General features: G+C 34.4%; 1 protein-coding gene across 12 annotated transcripts in view; it reads right to left on the reverse strand.

The window, feature by feature from the left end:
* LOC150104289 (zinc finger protein 703-A-like) overlaps positions 1-14,466 on the reverse strand; it is a 603,572-nt gene that overhangs the window by 127,547 nt on the left and 461,559 nt on the right. For 2 of the 12 annotated variants that reach the window (XM_090396276.1, XM_090396275.1), the window contains one exon: positions 3,214-3,348. The exons of the other annotated variants lie outside the window; for them this stretch is intronic. The gene's annotated coding sequence lies outside the window, so the exon portion shown is untranslated. The remainder of the gene's footprint in view (positions 1-3,213; positions 3,349-14,466) is intronic. 12 annotated transcript variants of the gene reach the window in all.

Raw genomic sequence — 14,466 nt, forward strand, 5'->3', positions numbered from 1 at the left:
GGGGAACGCTGTATCATCACACGGAATTTATTTATTTATGAATAATCTATGCATTGCGGGGAGGGATCAAAAGATAACTTTAATGAAGAATTCTCAGTGGGATGAGAAAGTAACATTGGGCTTAAGAACCATATTAAAAAAGGGAAGTCTATGAAGATACAAAAAATAAAAAATAAAATAAAAAGGTCTAATTATCGCTTTTCCCTAACCTCCAGAAAATTTGGCGCTTGATCTCTTCAAGTAGTGCAGTCAAATAATTCTAACCGCGTGAATGAGAAAATGGTATGTCTCTTGTTTTGGATATTAATTCTTAGATTATTTACAAATTAATCACACGAACTTGTATAATATATATTCGTTCTCTATGAGTAGAATCTCAAAACAATTATGTTAAGGAAACTGGTAAAATCTTCATAGCTTTGGTTATTTTTTTTATCACTGCCTGGTGTGTTTAGTTGTATCTTCTTAGTTCAGAACAAACTAGTTCTAATTGGTGGTGCCCTGCTGTTAATTTAAGCAAGCACTCTGTAATTATCTTAATAATATATTAAAAGAAGAGAGTATTGTATTTGAAGTGGGAGGAATATTTTTTCTCTCTTTCTATGTGCAATTATCGCATTCCCGTGTTTTTATATGGAGATCGCATACTCAAAAGGTTGTTGAACTTATGTTACAATCGTGAAGGGAGGAAGAGAGAAGGAACGAAAGAATAAACTTAATGTATTTATTTCTTTCCTTTCTTTCATGAGGATTAAAGATTCTATGAAGCACTGAAATGCAGAAAAGTAGCGAGGGTAAAATAAATTAATAAATAAATAAAAAAACTGAGGACTAAAAGGAAGTTGACTACAGATTAAGACGAGTCGCATCTACTTTTTATGATTGTTTTTTTTTTGTAATTCTTCAAAATGACAGTTACCCATAACAGCTGTCTATAACTCAGTCGTTAGAAACGATGCCCTTCTGTTGCAAAACCCTCGGTTCGATTCTCGTCCCAGTGCGGGATGAACCTTCGAAGATGAATAAGTCGATTCGTGGCGATGGAAAGGTTTTTTTTTCTTTCCACAAACAGTTCGATCGGCCTTTTGAACATCTACGGATTTTTTTCTGTCATCTCACAGGTATGAGATCATAGAAAGATTAAGATATTTCCCAAAATACGGATTATAATACTTACTAGCTTCATTCATTTTAGTATCATGTGTTGACTTATTTGAAACATGAAGTAACCAATTTAAACATAGAATGACCATCATAACTCTACACTCTTGACATTACTCAGAATGACTCATCAGAAGTTAGCATTTTGAACATCGGTGAAAAACATATAATTTATTATTCACATGTTTATTCATTTCGACACAGTTCTTCTGTGAATCGGAATTTATTATGATAGGATGTGTACAGTTAACAGAGTTAACTGTTTAACTGTGTACAGTTAAAATTTTCTTTAGAAACTGTTTACATCCTGGGCGAATGAGGTCACATGTCTTCAGATGTTTTTTTCAAAGAAAAAAAAAATCTTAAAAATACTAACTTACAGAGCCTTCTTACAAGTTCCCTACACTTTCCAGTGCAGAATATATTGTTCAGTCCCAATGATGGAAATTCGCTTGTATACTTTACTTGATAGTGCCAATGGAACTGAAGCAATACTGGAAAGTGTAGGAAACCTGTAATGAAGGAGATGTGCGTAAGTCACCGTCTTTAAAAGTATGAACTGTTTCTATATAGTTAAATCATAAAGAGAATAATGGTTAAGGAAAGTGAAACTATAACAAATAGTTTTTAAGAAAATTCAAATATCACACACACACACACACTCACAGCACTGACTGATCAACGAGTATAAGGTAATTAGCTCAAGTCAGTAGCCAAAAGAATAGTAGTGGATAAATGGGTAAATAAATGCATGTATTAAAACAATGTTTAAGATTATTTATTATCGCCTATAATATTACATATCTACCCAAAAGACTCGCAAATGACGACATGTGTGTCTTTCCGTTAGACAGATTCCGTACCATTCAATTCAAGACTCTTTATTCCCATTTAAGGTAAGCTAAGTTTCTACATTCAAGTAACCTATTTTTCTGGCTCAGCAGTATATCTGAAGTCAAATTGTCCATATCGAAGTATTTTTTTTCACGCCACAATCACATTCTGTTCTCACAGAATGTGATTGTGACATGATTCTACCTTGAAAATCAAAGAGCGTAAAAAATACCAAATATAAGATATATAAACACCAATGTGGCTATGGTGGGGCCAATTACGATTTAATGATGGGATGAACCATAATTGTTTGGCGAAACATGTAAACCTTACAGCAATCATATTGCAGGATTAAACGAAAGTAGAAGCTCAAATCAGGACAGACATAAAAGGTCTGCGTAACCCAACTAAAGTTGTCTTACGGGATATGTGAAATGTCGGATGAAATTTCCCAACCTCCCACATTCATAGAGTCGACTATAAAACACCAGCTTGCAGCAGATTTGGAAAGTCCCAATAAAAATATCGGCAGCAAGAGACCGTTCGTACCCAGCTCACGTATATAACTAAAGAAGGAAGTGTTGAAATGTCGCCACCATTATATGGCAAGGAGTTTGTGTTCACAGATTGCTGTTGAGTAGAGGACGCGCAGAGGGCGTTCGTGACGTGCTTCACGTTAGGATGACATAGACACTAGCACGTGCGGACAACAGTATAAGGGGATCAGAATCGTACTCCAAGGATTTATAGGTCGTAATGGAGAGGCCTTTAGATTTCAGGACTGCTGGCTGTCGTTGTCGTAAAGGCAAACTACACACTCACGAGGAAAATGCGAACAGCTCAAATCTTGAAATCACGGCTGACAAGCATTTTAGCCTCAAGTAATGACAGGAGAGACTGAAGCGTTCACACGGACCCAATTCTCCTGGAACAGCAATAATTCGACAACAGCATTCCCTCGGGAATTGTACCCTTTGCATCCGCTAAAGTGATAAAAGTTGTTTTAAAAAATTCAGCGGGGTGTTTGCTTACTGTTTCACGTTTCTGGTTTTGCTCGCGCTGTTTAAAGCGAATATTCGGATATTTTCGTTTTATGTGATTTGGAGTCACATATTTATATTGCAGACAATAAAACGTATATTAGTATTAGTAGTAGATTCTCACAAATAAATATACATTTATTTGTGAGAATCTGCAAATGAGCCTATATATAAGTACCTGAATGTAACAGAATGTGCATTAGAAATTTACTTTCACCAGGTAATTAGCAGACAAGGAATTCCATGAAGGTGTAGGATCTTGATCTTCAATGAATGCCTGCTACTAAAATAGCATTTTGGCGAAGCCGTCTGCCTTGTATAAAAATAAACAAAAATTATCTTAAAATCATTTGTTAATGATGAAAACAAAAAAGCAACGCCGATCAAGATTTCAGTTTATGAATTTATCTTACAAAAATGAAAAGACTATTAAAAATTCACTCTGAGGAATTTTTCGCTCAAACAATCCTGAAACCATGCATCATAGCTGCGGATTGTCCACGATACGACTACTTATGAAAGAAAGAAATAAACAAAAAAGTAAATAAATGATAAAATAAAATTCGCGGACATAAATTACTCACCGCTATCTTCTTGCTATGTCAATCCACATAGTTGGTCTTCCTCTAGTTCGTTTCCTTCCATCCTGACAAGACAAAAAAAAAATTATTTTCCCAATCATCTCTTCCATTCTGTTTAAGTGATAATTCCACCTAAGTTTAGGTCTGCCTACACATTCCGGGATGCTAATAACATCAAGTTCCTTCCGGATATCTCATTTTTCATATGATTCTCCTGATCATATTAAAAAATATAATTACTCTCCTAATTTTTCTCAGAACAAACAACTGTGGTCTTCAGTCTTTGATCAACCGTTGAACATTGTCCTTTATATAGCTACGTCAGTGTTCAAATAATTTCTCGCTTATTCCTATTATATTTATTCATTTCTGAGCTGTGCTGCTTCTGTTATCTATTTCCATATTTAATTGCTGTCTTCACTAAACTTGTGCTTAAATAACTGAAATGGTTAACTTGTCATATCAGTTCTCGATTCAAGATGTCGTGAATATTTTCAGTGTTCCTACCTATTTTCATTGTTTTTCTTTTTATTGCTGATCTTCATTTAAAATTATTATAGCAGTTATTCAGTCATGCAGGCTTGTACTGGATTATTTAGTAGTATAACACAATCTATATTTAGACCCTCTCCATCTGGTAATACCAGCCTCTTCTTCCATACCTATGATTATAATGAATATCCATAACAGAATTATTTTATTCTCTGGGTATTGCACCATGTAATCCTAACGAGACTTTACTCGTATATGACCAGCTTTGACTGGAGTGAGGAATAAAAGTTAAAAACAAAAACAAAACAACAACCAAAAAAAAAAAAAACATATAATTCATGGACGAGGCCCTCTTCAATCATGATAATCTTAGGACTTATCCTGATATTTCACCCGTGTTGGTGGAAGAGGTCCTATTTATACTTCTTTTATATTTGAATATCGTATAGTTTTGAACCTCAATTTAAATAATTTATCAACTATTTTACTCCTGCACACCCTCAATTGACTTACAACGCATTAACAAACTTCTAATTATGAGTCGTTCAATTATCCAACCTTCGCTTCATGTTGTCTTCCTAGAAACAAAGTTTATCTGCAAGAACGAATAAAACATTCAGCCAATAACCAATCTACTAAATCGACCTCCAACCTTACAATTCACTAAATCTGTCAAGGAATTGTAATAGTATTAATGGTATTAATATCATTAACATACGTAACAAAGGCTAATTATGTATTCAAAAAATTATGCAATCATTACATGGAGAGATTCCAAACTTCACACAATTGGTATTCGTCAAAACAGAATCATTTTACTAATATTTGTTAATGTTCCTTTTTTGCACACACATGCACAAAGGGAGGAAACTTCCAACAATGTTCATATTATGTGGGGCAACCACATAATATAACTAGGAATTTATTTTGGTTAAAATCATGAGCAAAGTAACTATGAACTATTAACGTCATGCTTTACCGAAAAACAAGTTTTTTTTTGTTTGTTTGTTGTTGTTGTTTGTTTTTGTATTGTCAGGATGGAAGGAAACGAACCAGAGGAAGACCAAGATCTATGTGGATTGATACAGTAAGAAGATAGCGGTGCGTAACTTATGGGGGAAAAAAAAAGTTTCGGTCGGATTCACGTACATTTGAAAAGTCAACGTAGGGGGCCTGCTAATTTGCTTATAATATTGGAGTAATAGTGGATAAATATCATGAAGACAATATTTCTCATTCGCTCCGTGTGAGATCATCACCTTTCTTATTAGACATCTGAAGTATCATGAAAAGTAGTGTTTAGATTGGATGTACTGAAATAGCATGAAAGTATTTCGGATTTAACTGGATTGAATTTTTCCAACTTTTTACAGTTGTAAACTGGTGTCTGTTTAAATCATATTTCCGTGACATTACATATTATCGCAACGACTGAACCTAGCCACTACAGTGTAGCGTCATATATCTATTTTCTATTACCAATTTTTATCTTTAAAATGGCCCGGTTAAACTGAATCAACAAACTTTAGTAGCAATCCAAATACTACATAGTACTATCGTTAGGAACTGTCTCGCCAGTAATCAACTATAGAGGGAAAATATTATTGATTATATGGTTTTGAAAGATATATATATATATATATATATATATATATATATATAACGAGAAAAAAAAAACGTACATGAAGCAGTCAAGAACAAGGTTAGTACACAGCAGCGTACGCGTATGATCAGACACATCAAATAAGAAGACTCAATTGTTTACATACAGCTTTAAATTTTACAGGGTTGGATTTTTGATGATCGATATTTCCATTGTCTTGGAGAGAATTATCCTAACGTATTTGACTCAAAGAAATTTAAGGAATCTTCGTACTTTCGTAAGAATTCGAAGACAGTATCAAAAGACATAGCAACACGCATTTATATATTTACGACACGTAGATATACATTTAGTTCTCTTTCGTCCAAGTTTACCACTACAAGTGGTCTTAACTGAAACAAAATTGAAATGACTTGAAAAGCTTTTCTAGTGATTCCAAATACCACATTTAATTAAATTCCATGCAACCAGGGCGGAATTATTAATATCACTTCAGATCATTTTAAAAATAAAATCACCTGACTGAAACCAAATTTGTAACGTGTTGACACCTTCTTATTTTAAACCCCATATTTTATTAAATGGCATCCAGCTACGTGCGATATATAATTTCAACATACTTTACTCCTACTCATAGAATTCTTTGCGAAAGGATTAAACAAATAATATTATGCATTTCGCCCAATGCGTCTTAAACAATGAGCGTATATCTCATTTTATAGAGAAAAAAAATAGAAAATCTGGATTGCTTGGAAGTGAATAAAAGCGCCTACGCTCTTTCACACTTTCATGTGATTCCCACTCACGACAGCTACACACACACACACACACACACACACACACACACACACACACACACACACACACATATATATGCATTCACACTCACCCACTCACGAGAAAGCCCAAAGCACTACATAATTATTGTCCTCTCTACTGTTTCTTAATATACAAGATTTAATTTCATTGTTGACACAACGTGTCAACTTTTTCTTTTTTACATTTCATCTTGGTGCTTTTAACATATTACACCTGATGTCCTCCTATGCCTAGTAACCCGGATTATCATAAACATACTTTAATTTATCCTGCTGGCGATTAAGTCTGTCAAGTGGTATGTTCTCTAGTGAGTATGTCTGTTTTGCGGATGAAACAATCCGAATTTTCGGCTGAAAACTCCCCTCCTTTCTGTGAGAGGCTGGTTAATTCTCCTTCAGTTGAAATGCTTTAAAATATTCCTCACCTCTCACCTTCAATGGGATTCGGATCCAGATTTTTTTTGCTGCCAAACAATGTGGTCACTCTTCTGATTACGTGTCATTTTTATAAAAATAAAAATGCGATAAAAAACAACAAAAAAATTTAATGTATCTCAGATGTTACCATAAATCATTTAATTTCAGTTTTATGTACTTTTAACTTTGTATACTACTTAAATAAATAGGCTTATCTTAGCTACAAATGATAGAAAGTTACAAGGAAATATCAAAAATTGCTTGGATTTTTTTTCTCAGAAAAAGTAACCTATTGATGTTCATAATGTTAATAGTTTTTAAATAAAATCTTGAAATATCTTATGTGATCATAAATTTGACCAATAGCGGATTAAATGATAAAAACTGAAAGATTTTTGTATTACAAAAAGGAAGACTTTTTTTTTGCATGCTAAATTACTTGGAGAGAAAAGTTGCCAGATTATAAGAACTTTTACAGCCTTAAAATATGAAGGAAAAGAAAAAACAACGAATTTTATTTGTTTTATACAATGATCTTCATAGTGAGCCAAAATGCACACTCCAAAAAGTTACAAGAAGAATCCAGACCGAAAAAAAAAAATCTATCTTTAATATATCAAGTCTTAGTTCGATTGACGTTAGTGGTCACTTCGTACCTCAAAAGATTTTGGGAGTGAAGCCTTCTGCTAGAAGAAATGGTAGGATTGCAGAATCCGTTTCCACCAACATCCATGCCTAGACGGGATGTCAAACCTGCAGTCTCTTGGATGGAGATCGGATACGCTAATCACTCGGTCAACCAGACCGGAAAATCGAATCTAGATATCATTAAATGTTCAATAAGAGAGACATATATTAAGAACTTGCGGGGGGGGGGGAGATTGAATAGTGGGATTTATTCGTTATCACCACTACTGTCTAGAATAAGTATAGAAACACATGTAAAGCTATACACTCTTCGGAGCACATACAAAGAATTTGTTAAACAAATTTAAAAAGTGGTATATGAACCTATTTTGAAAGCTTCTGTGAAACTTCACTATAGGGGAGTTATGACACTGGAAACGCGTGAATAACAACCCTAACGATAAAACTGTGACAATTTGTTCGGAATACGGTAATAATATGTTAACGATTTACATCCATTCGTGGTTGTAGGGAGGTAAACTCTCATAAATACAGATAATTCATAGATTACAGAAATTCAGCTTTACTCTACCATACTGAAAATGCGACGCAAAAGAGTGAGGGTCTCAATGGTGTGAAGGCCTGAAGTCATATTTCGTGAAAACATCCGGGCCAATGGTGATATGTAATGCTTTCTGCATAAGAAATTCTCCTTCATTAAGGGAGGGATGAATGATCCAGTCATCCTAAGCATGACATTTGATGAAGAGCACTCACTGTGTGGTCTTCTTTTAACCAGGGAGTGATGGAGTGTTTCAGAACAGTAATGCTTACAATATGTAGCGCAGTTAATTTCAGATATCTTGAGTACCTATGGGATTACCTGGAGAGATCCACCTTCCAGATTATGCATAAAAAATTAATAATGCTTACGAAAATCTGTATATGTTAGAGAAGAAGGTTGATTTTTTTTTCTTCTTGAATTACAGAAATTACTGGAGTTCCTCTGTGTACACTCGTGATGAAAATATTAAGTCAAAGAAACTAAACATTGAAGATTGAGGACAAATTATAGGAAGACCTACTTGTAGTTCATTATTGAGTTCTGATAAAGTTATATTGAATAGCGTACTCGTAAATCAGATCGAGTACATGACCTTTGGAAATCCTTCCTGCTATTGTTAAACTTTAACTGTGAGAGAGAAAAAAAAGGAAAGAAATGATTTAGTCTGTTAACCGTGCTGTTTAATCAAATATTCAACAGAACCAATAGTGCAGTAGCTTCTGAAATACGATGGAAGGAATAACCTTTTAGAAATGACTCCACAACTATTCATCACTATAGCTTCCAAGTATTAGATCTGAAAACAGCTTCGAAGGATCGTATTGAATTCAGTTAAACTGAAGGATATTTGCTATTTCTTGACAGCTCTTCTGCACTGGGTGTGTTGCTCGTCAAAAGATAACAGTCAGCGGCTGTCAAGATCATCCTTGGTCATTCAGTTTCACAGCTCAACTACTGGTTTGGTTAGGTAGCAGTTGTCAGAAGGCAAGTAGTTTATTCAGGCCAATGCAGATTATGCACAGGCGCAGATAAATCCTTGTGCGATGCAGAATATGAGTGGGAACGAAAGCTGTCATATTCTTAAGACAGTGTTGAACTGTTTAACGATAAATATATAGGGAGCGTGTGACAATAAAATTCAATATCAAGAAATGTATAGATGGACTTTAAAAAATGATATCTCATAAAGGAAATACGGAGTGCTTTTTATTACATCTTTTAGCTTTTAGAATTGAAATCATAATAAGCTCAGGAATCGCAGCAAATTTGGCGCGATCTAATTCACCAAAAATGTTTTATTTTTTGGGGAAGAGAAGAATCATTCCACCTCCTCTATGTTAACTCAGATTTAACTGAAAGAGCGCAGAAAGTGTGCATGGTTCATTAACAGAATCAAATCATGAAATTGTTTGTTCGTTGGGATAATGATACTGATGGATGCGGCATAATATTTTCATCTTCCCATAAAATGAAGTTCTGTTTCAATCCACATTGGATCAGCAACAAAGAAATAGGCGAACAAGTAGCTCAGTGATATGATACTCACCGCCACTTTCAAAAGTGATGCTTTCTATCCAGATTATACGGTGAGTTTTTAACCTAGCATTAACTGGGAATAAAACGGGATAAAACTGGAAATGCTTTAAAAATTAAAGAAATACTATGTGAGTGCTCTGGTGTTGTAGTTATGCTTTTATTAATGTAGTTTAATTCGATGCTTCACTAATAACATTTCTTTCAATAGTTGAATATGGATTATAAAGAACTTACTTCATTCTTATTATTTAGCTGGAGGCTAAATAATGGTGTTACATTCTGGATCTGGTCTAGGACTATAACAGTACATGAATTTCAACGTTTTGACAGAACCGGATCAACCTTTGGAACTTCTAAACCCCTTAGCATCAAAGACAACACTTTCTATTTCAAATGGTGTGGACTTACAATGAAGAGATTGCTGTCGCGTGAAGGTTCTTCAGTTCTCTCCCACATTCCTTTTCTGATGGTACCGAGTCTGATGGGAGTTCAAAGATGGCACCAAGTCTAACATACTGTCCTATTGTATACGTCGTAATATACATTCTTTTATTTATTAACAATGACAAGTGACGCAGTAATTATCTTGAAAGTGCAATATTTCGAAGATCCTCCCCACTATTGGTTAACTTCTTTTAACGAGTAGTTCAATATAAAATTATCAAACTGTATTTCTTTATTTTAGTTCATTTTTCTCTTCATGAAATAATTTTTATCTGCGATAATAAATCATTTATTAAGTTCTTATCTAAATGCAGTGTTTCTTAAAGATGAGAGAATATTAAATAGATCGATGTGTCCCACTCACTTTTTTCCTTCTTCTTTTCAAACCATCACACATTCTAGTTGAACACTTGAAAAATTAATCACCCTTATTTCCATTTAATCACCACTCACATAAAAGAAAATTCCTTTTACCATCATGAAATCTCCGCTGCTAAACTTTTGTTTCGGATGGGCATGCACAAGCCGTTCTTCAATGAGGGCGAGCATAAAAATTTGACAAGCATGTTCAAACTAAAGCAAGAAGACAATTAAGCCTTGCAACATACGGCCTGGCTTTTAATCAATAGTAAGAGTGAAAGTTTAACCGTTATGCATAATTTGATTATGTCTCAGAGTTTGGCTTTTAGTCTCACTTCTAAAAGGCTATCTGTTTTGTTGCAGTAATGCACACAATAACTGTAGCGAGCCATACAAATTATTATTAATAGCAACGACAAGCAGCACATAATAAACGACAAAGTCCCGATGATAAATGGTGTGTCCCATTGTTAAATTTTAAAGAATAACAGAGCGAGTTGTGATAAGCTGCAGCACTCTCCTTTGTGATCAACTGGGAATAAAGGGTCATTTATATCTCCTGTGCCCAGCTTTGAAAGCACGGTCATTACCAACGTCTAGGGGCTATGGGGAACCTGATACACTCACCCGGCAGCTTGTGATACATGACCTGTCAAAACAGCCGATACTCCGACAACAGACCGTAATACACTCCTTTCCCGTGATGCTCTAGGTTACTCCTTTTGCTCACAAGGAGAAGATATTGGCTCTAACGAGGCGAATAAGGGATTTACAGATTTTGTCGGTAAGGAAGACCTGCAGTTAGATATGTTTATCGTATACTCCGATGGGGAACTGAAAGGGGAGGAGGAAAAATTTTAAATTTAATTCTGGATTTTCCCTTTCCCTCTCCTTAAAGTACCGGTTTCATCTACTTCTAAGAAAAACTTTTTAAGCTTGGTGTCTGATGAAGCTCGATGACCTGATATCAGACAAAACAAAGTGTAGGGATTTGTGCTGTGTATATCTATTTTTTTTTCGTTCTTTCTTTTTTGTTATACACAAGATGGTACCCAACGGGTCTAAAATTAGATATTCAGAGAAAGCTGCAAAAAATGAAACACGCCAGTGCTAATACGATGTTAGTTATTAATTTTATCGAAATTTCAAGCATCTTCAGAGTAAAAGAAGTCGTCTAGCTCTATTGATTGTATTGGTTAATATTGATAACATCTATATTAATAATAACACAACTCAGTTGCTGTAATCAGTTATTATTTTTTGTAAACTAATAAAGCAGTTAAAATGATGAAATAGTTGAGTAAAAAAACACAAAAGGCGTTTTGGCATTAATTTATTCATGGAAAGATAAACTTATTCATGCACTATATCCAAATTCCAAAGAATAATTTCAGAGATTAAAATGAATGTTGTTGGTTAGCTGGAATTTAATTAAAATATCATCTTTCTTGGGCCGAGGACTACTCGTACACCAAGGGTTTTTAGTATTATCACCTAGCGGGGAAAAAAAAGTATATTCTGGTATTAAACATATGTCGAACATTTTCATTTGCGCAGTAATGGTAAATATGGTAATATATTCTACAAAAGAAAAAAAAAAGAAATTGTAAGCGAATGAATCAAAGTCAACGATTTTTTAGGCTTCCAATATAATTACAGGTTGTAGAAAACATGCAGTGACACCCAAAAATTCTTCAGGTAGGACTTAATTAATTAACAAATCTAATTTATTTATTTAACTGTTGCAGTATTCTGCACTGAATTTTAAGTTAATTTAAATCTAATTAACTAATTCGTTTTAATTACCTAACTGCAATAATGTGACTTTGCTTTTACTCATTAATTAAGAACCAAGAATGCCTTCAGAAAGACAAACAAATCAGAAAGTTGCAAACCTAATCATTGTTTCCACTGTTTCAATAACTCAGTTTTGTGTTTGCTCTCTCATGTTGTCGTAATTGAATTATTTATACGAAAAATAGAACAGAGGTGTCGTATCAATGACTGAGGAAAACTTTTCTTTTTATTCAATGAATTTAAAAAAAATTTCAGTTAATTACTTTTAAATCTCCTCCACAAAATTCGTATTTAACTAACCCAGAGTTCCGAAAAGAGAGAGATTAGTATTCATTTTATTTTTCATACGTAATTTTATTCCGGAATCCTAGTATGCATGGAGAGACGCTGTTTAGTGCCCGTTCAACGTATGTAGTCGTTTTTGTTTTCTGGATTTATTAAGTTCCTTTCACTGAGTTAAATTATCGCTTCTTTCATTTTTCCCTTTTCTTTTCGTTTACAGTTCAAAAGATTATTTGTGCAGTAAATTGGATTCGAACGCAAAACACCTGTAAATAATAAAGTTTACATTAAGATGCATGCAATAAATTTTACATGCATCTCTTTCAAAACGAAACTTATATACATATATATAAATATACTAACACCTTTTATTCTTCAAAGGGAGGGGAGAGGGCGAGGTCGTTTATTTCTAACTCTAACTTTTGAAGAATAGAGATAGCTGGCCACAGGCTATCAGTGATTTTAATAGGTATTCGGGAGGAAGAGTGCGGTAGGCATCTGCTGTCACCTGGTGGTCCGTGACAGTTACATATTATTGTCTGAAATAATGCAAGTTTTACGGTCAACCTTTTTGATTGAAAAAAAAAAAAACAGTTTGTTGGGATAGAAACACTACTTGTCCTTGCCAGATCGACTAACTCAGGAACCGATCTAAAAAAAAGGCTTAGAAAGTTCACCTCTCATTGGCGAAATCAAAATATGAGCAGAAGGAACTAATCGCATGTGTTTTTCTCACGATGAAAATGAAAAACTCGAATTTACAAATGCAGACTTCTTTCTCCCCACCCAGCATACGAAATCAGCTAACTCTCTTTTAGCTGAACATCTTCATAAAGGTTAGCCAAATGTTATTTAAAGGGGGGAGGGACTGTTAAATCAATGGAACTCTTCATCAAAGCATTAATAAAAGGGGATAATATAAAGTCTTCACTATTTTAATATTGGCGCAATGACATATATTGGCTTTAACGCACGAATACTTTTTATCTTTACGTAAATGAGTTTTAAAAAATTTATAATGTTAACATGAACATAATGCCATATTAGCTTCACATTTAAATTCGCTTAAGGATAAAAGAAATAATGAAATATCTTAAACATTTCCTTATGGAGCTGCACCTTATTAATCAATAAAACCACTTCTGACTGCATTCGGAACGGTTAAAGTCATCAGCTAAATATCGCGATCGTTAAACGAACAACTCCATAGCAGAGCGATTGTAAGAAAGCCGCGAATCTCCACGTGCACATGAGGAACGCTGTAAGTAAGCCCTCGTTCACTGCCTGCCTTGGAAGAGAATTAATTTGACTAGTCAATCAGCTAAGGATGGTGGGTTGTGGAAGCAAAGTGGAATAAAGGAGATGATGGACAAATTAGAGATAATGAACTGGAAATTAAGTTTCCAGGTTTACACCTTACACAAAACCGCAGCATAGGAGAATTCAATTACCTCACACATCAGCAACACTCGCGGTTTGGTGTGTTATGAGCAGGCTGGCTTTAATTTGGATCGGCTGGTTGTCGGATGTGGGAGATGAAAAGTGTACGTACTAATTACTTCGAGTAATAGTTGTTAGGGTTTAATTTTTCCTTAATGACCCATAAATAAAACGGGAAGATTAGATGTCCTGATGCTGATCAAACAAGGGAATTGGGATAAAATCACTTCGTCTGCCATTTTAATGATAATTGACCAAGCACATTTAAATTGCCTATATTTGGTATTCAATAAAGCGCACGAGGTGTGTGCAATTAGTATTTAGCGAATTGTTATAGTTTCTTTGTCGCACACCCACCTGCAGAAAATACCACTAATTGAATACTCGTGTGTGGGTGGGTGAGTGGGAGAAATTCGTTTTGAAAATGATTACATAAATAACAAGTTGTGAAACCATAGAGACGGTTTGA

This window comes from Typopeltis vanoorti, chromosome 8 (genome assembly GCF_054136105.1).
Source record: "Typopeltis vanoorti isolate ZY-2024b chromosome 8, IOZ_Tvanoo_1.0, whole genome shotgun sequence".
NCBI lineage: Eukaryota > Metazoa > Arthropoda > Arachnida > Uropygi > Thelyphonidae > Typopeltis > Typopeltis vanoorti.